At 34.5% G+C, this 5,746-nt stretch overlaps 1 long non-coding RNA gene across 1 annotated transcript; it reads right to left on the reverse strand.

The window, feature by feature from the left end:
* LOC113306764 lies at nucleotides 1–3,736 on the reverse strand. Its single transcript, XR_003338823.1, has 7 exons — nucleotides 2,394–3,736; nucleotides 1,860–2,236; nucleotides 1,663–1,765; nucleotides 1,408–1,444; nucleotides 1,024–1,286; nucleotides 813–889; nucleotides 1–319 (listed from the first exon to the last, which is right to left on the reverse strand). It is a non-coding gene; the product is annotated as an uncharacterized LOC113306764 (long non-coding RNA).
* Between the last annotated feature and the right edge of the window lie 2,010 nt (nucleotides 3,737–5,746).

The raw sequence follows: 5,746 nt of genomic DNA on the forward strand, positions 1-5,746 counted from the left end.
TTAAAAAAAATTACATATTACGAAATTCCAGTATTACAAATAATCTGAAACCCTGACCTGATAAGAAAATCACTCATCCTTACAACATCATTCATCCTTGCAACATTTTACAAAATTATGAACTTAGTTTGAATTTACACAAGGAAATTCCATTCTGAACAAGGTATTACATCATGGATTCATGAATAGCAAACCTCATTCTTTTTCTGCACTTGGCACAATGGACAGGAAGGATGTACTAAACCAATTTGTCAATGAACTCAATGCTCCAGTTAATTTTTTCCTAGCTGTACTCTTCCTGCTCCATCTTAAGCATGTGCTGAAATTAATGTAGGAAAAGAGAATGAGAAGAAATTATGCAAAACGTGAAACAAAATTGAAAGCATTGTATGTCGTCGATATATAGCGTGCTTCCTTAATGCGGTGGCATGATAAAAACATGTATTTAGATTTTGAATCAGCTACATTAAAACATTTGAAAATGGTTAGTCACCAAACTAACTAATCCACTTGAGATGCTCTTATTTCATTGTGGAGATGTATTCAGGTGGAAGATAGCGATGGTGATGGTAAGTAAGCTTTTTTTTTTTTTTCTCTTTTATTTCTTTTTCTTATAGAGATTTACTAATGTTACTATTGAACTTATTTTCCTTGCTTTTCACGACACACACTTGATGACCAAATAGATTACCCCTTATTGATATTGCAACTGAGGCGGTGTCTACTGTGTAAATATTCTGTTTTTATCGGCCTAATAGTTAATCATGGTTTACAAATTATGTTAGAAAACAGAAGCACAAATTAGAGCCTACCTCTTAGAACTGTTGACTCCAAGGTTCCAGTACCCATCTCAATCATAGTACATCCAAAACTCCAAATATCGGAAGAACTATAAGGGAAAAATAATATCATTAGGACTAGTCAGCAATCAACTTCCAGTTGAAAAAGATAAAAGGTGACCGATCCATCAAACTTTAAGGGAAAATTCTAAGAAATAAGATAGTGGTCTATTCGGATCCTTACAAGCTATGCCTAGTTTGGAGAATGTCTTTTGGATCCATCCAGTACGGGGTACCCTTCATTGACTTGGTAGTGGTACTGGTTATGTTGGTGGAGTTGAACATGGTGGTCGTTGCAGAGAGCTGATGGTAGAGACAAGGTCGAGCACAACAAGATCATTGAGAGCAGCACACTATTTGCAGAAGAAAAAAAATCATCGGTTAAGGAAGTCCAGCGAATATGCTTCTCAGCCTTTGTTTCTTGAGCTATATGCCTCTCTATTTTCGCTGCCAGTAAGCCCAATCACAAGTAAATTGGAGACCATTAATATAAAAGTAAAAGAAAAAAGATAAAAACAATCAAGGATAGAGACAAGCATTATATGTTCAGTGTAAGAATGCCACCTACGTGTTTTTGTTGGTATCAGCTTCATTTTCATGTCCTGCTGCAGATTTAGTAAAAGCCAATACATAGTTAACAACAAAAATATACCTTGACAAAAAAGATCCATACATGGGTTATTGCAGATCTTAACAAAGAACAATACCCAAATAAAAAGATAAAATCAAAAACTAATACAGATTGTTCTTATTTAACGAAACATATAGATGTAAGATAGATTTAAAATGACATCTCCGTACCCACATGTAGCAGCAATCTTACCGCAATCATAACATCAGTAGCCCTCAACAAACCATCGGAAAGTGAGTGACCGCACCCGTGGAGGTTATCAAAATGTGCATCATAGATTCATCACTTTTCAAACCTAAGAAAACAAATCCAAGTCAACTCACTTTAGCAGCAATATATGATGCTAAAAAATACACAACTAACAACAACAAGAAGCAAAAATCGCCAACCACAAATTTCAGTCAAATCTCCACCAATTTCTATCTGCATCACCACCACTAGCATGAATTTTCATAACAGATCCAAGGGTTTTATCACAAACACCAAACAAATGATGCACCACCACCAATTAAACCCCCAAATCTGTAGAACTAACCACACCATCAACTTTAACCATCAGTACTACATATAAAACACCAAAGAACTGAAATCAAATAAAACCCATGCTTTAGGATTCCATCAAATACATCACACAAAAATAAAAAATGCAAAATGCAAAATCTTTGCAGAATCAAATGATGCACCACCACCAACTAAAGCCCCAAATCTGTAGAACCAACCACACCATCAAACAAACAGCCCACACCATCAACTTTAACCATCAGCACTACACACAAACATATAAAACACCAAAGAACTGAAATCAAATAAAACCCATGCTTTAGGATTCCATCAAATAAATCAAACAAAAACAAAAAATGCAAAATCTTTACAGAATCAAGCAATAATAACAAAAAAAAGGGTAAAAAGATCAAGGTTTATACCTGGTGGCGTCTTCTTCTTGTACTTTCAGCTCTGTCGAATATGAGATGGGGTTTTCTTTGATTTCAGGAGAAAAATCAATTAGATCTAGGATTACGAAATTAAGGGATGTTAAAGGATTATGGTTCTGATTCAGAGATGGATTTTGATTCAAAGATGTGGTTAGGATTAGTTTCTCAAATCAGACTTGATTTCATGATGAGAGGTTTTTGCATATGAACAAATACACTAAAATTAGATGAGATTTTGCTTTTGGTTTTACGAACAAATAATCTAAATCTAGGGCTACAAAAGAGGGGTTTTCTTTAGATCTGATACATGGGTTTTGATTTTGGGTTGAGGTTGGAATTAGTCTTTGATTGTGAGCGTTTAGGTTAGATCTGTGATATTTTCAGAGTTTGGGTTTAGGAGGAAGATAACAAACACAAAAAGAGTTCGTGGTGATATTCATTTCTCTTTCTTAACGAGTTTGAGATAAATAATAAAAATAACAATATTAATCCTAAAATCCTTGAAAATAACATAACCGCAGGATTGCAAGCTATCAACGGTGCAAAAATTATACTAAATTACTAAAAGTTAATTTATAAATGAAGCAACGGATATTTTATTTGCAACGTATATTTTCGTTGCTCCATCACAATTTATCTGTTGCAAAACAGAATTTCCCGGCGTTGCAAAAACCAGGATATGGTGTAGTCGATATATACTTCTACTTTTTTTTTTCATTCTTCGGGCCACTAGATAATGATTTTCTCTCAAATATCTCCGAACTGATGATATTATTTGTATAGATACCAAAGAAAAACATGAAACATCACAGCTACTTGAAGTAAACACCATGGACAAGGAGAGACAATAACCAAGCAAATCACGTTGGTGTGACACTCTTGAAAAACAATATGACACGGCTTGGAAGACTTAGTTGAATAGATATAATAGGGTTTAGATTGAACTTTAATGGAATATTGGTTTTGGTGATACTGATAGAGGTGTGCCATTAGACTTGATCAGTTATAGCAAACCCAATTTTTGTTTCCTGCTTGCACTTCGGCATACGAGATTTGAGTTATTAATATTCCATTTACTGAACCCTAAAAACTGGGTTCGTAGAGGATGATGAACTGCACCTTGAACAGTTAATAGAAAACAGTTGCGGGATGAACGCAAACCTAATTGTCATACTAAAGGAAATGACGTCACTAAAAATCATACCAAAACGAATATATGACCATTGGAAAGATTTGCAAAGGTTGTGAAAAAAATACGTTTACAGGTACGAAATTTTGAGGGATTACGATTGAAAAAATGATTGACATTTATGCCAAAAAGGCGTAAAAGAGGAAAATCGAGTTGGGTAAGATTCAGAAAAACTCACCCCTCATTTTCTGCCTTTTAATTGCATCTATAGGTTATATTTGATAAAATTAGGGATTTAAAAATTAGTTCCAGAACTAAATACGATTGGGAAATAATGATTTTCTAACCGTAAACAAGTCCTACGGTTGGGAAAATATGAACTCCCAACCGTATATAATATTTACGGTTAGAAAACCTAACAGAATATTAAATTTTGAAAAAAAAATTCAGAATTTTCCCAATCGTAGGTGTTAATCTTCAAAATTTTCCCACAAGTTACCCTGACTTTATCTACGGTAGCGAAAATATGAACTCCCAATCGTATATCCTATTACGGTTAGGAATGTATGTTCTCTTTTCAAAAAAAATAAATAAATAACAACATTTTTCTTTTTTTCTTTGATTTTTGGTTTTCAAACAATAACTATAATCGAATTAATAGTCTAACCTAATCACTAGTCTTACTTAATTTAGTTAATCTAATAATAAGCATTAATTAATATAAAATGTTATACTCATTATCAAAATTAGTAGGATAAGGGACCCTTAAAATCATAAACTTGAAACCCCTATATAATCTTCTTTTGTTTACACAAAAATTGTGGGAGACTTTTTTTTTTTAAATAAATAAACAGGAAAATCCTCGAAGTTACAACAAGAATCTTAAACAAACAAGGCTTACAACTAAGTGACTTCCAAAAAAAATCATGTAACCAGAATCTCGTAACTCGAGTCCCGTAACCAGAATCTCCACCGTACACCGTTAAACAGTAACACTCGCCTTTACGGGAGAAATTGAATCGGTGAAGCTAGATTCACAACTCAGAAAAATAATTTTTTTAATAACCTACAGATATAACACTCTTCTAAAAGTCTTATACTGGATCTCATCTTTTTCTGCTGGTACAAAGGAAGCTCGCTGATAGACACATTTTTGTGTCTAATTTATCTCGATTCTATATATTGATAATGCTCATTTTGTACTTATTATGGGTTTTATGTGTGTGTAGGTATTTTTGGCCAATAAACATTTTTGGAAAAATCTGCTCGAAAAGTTGCGTGGGGCACCCCGGAGGACACTTGCTATTCGGACCCCTCAAATGGATAAGGGGTAACCAATTACTAAGGGGCATCCATTTCCAGGCATTAGCTAAAGGGAGACCAGCACAGGATAGGGGGAGGTCATCTTCATCGTTTTTAAACTCAGAAATTGGCGGGGAAAAATGTTGCAGACGAACCAGAGTTGGGGACTGATTTCGAAGGTGTTTTAGAGATTCAATCGCTGAAATTTGTTGGTATGGACGTGATTGAGCATAACAGGCTTGGTATGTGCGCTGGAATCGATCAAATTGGGCTGGATAATCCGAAAAAAGGAAACGGAGGTTGAAGTGAACACGGAAACTTTGTGGAATTATTTTAGGAATTTCAGGGAGACTAAAGGCTTGAGATTGTTTCCTAAGGTGATATTCTATCTAAGGAAGAGTTTAGGATGATTTAAAAGTCTTATAAACGCTTAAGGAAATCGGTAGGGAAGATTATTGTCGTGGCTTGCACGAAAAGAAAAAGAGAGAATTAATCGCTATTTTTAGATTTCTGAGCAGTATAAAAGGTGTGTTCGAGTTCCAGGGAAGGTTACGAAGTCATTGGAGCAGTCTCAGAGAAGTTTGTAACACTACAGAGCTGAGAAGATCAAGTTGCAGGAAACCCGTGTTTCTGCTGCTGCTGAAGAACAAGCGTTGCAAATAAGAACAACGTCTCAAATTCGTAACTCTGCTACAGTGACTTTTTTGTAAGAATAGTCCTTTGTTTTGCAACACCAATACAGCGTTGCAAAGAATCAGTGTTATAGTTTTTCATCTTTTAATCAACTTTTGAACCATAAACAAATATTTTGAGCAAGTGATTAATATGAGGAGCTAAACCCCATTGCTGAAGCGATATAAGAAGCTATTTTTCAAACAAGAAGTGGTATATCCTATTTTATTTATTTATTTGT

The sequence above is a fragment of the Papaver somniferum genome, chromosome 8 (assembly GCF_003573695.1).
Source record: "Papaver somniferum cultivar HN1 chromosome 8, ASM357369v1, whole genome shotgun sequence".
NCBI classification, from domain to species: domain Eukaryota; kingdom Viridiplantae; phylum Streptophyta; class Magnoliopsida; order Ranunculales; family Papaveraceae; genus Papaver; species Papaver somniferum.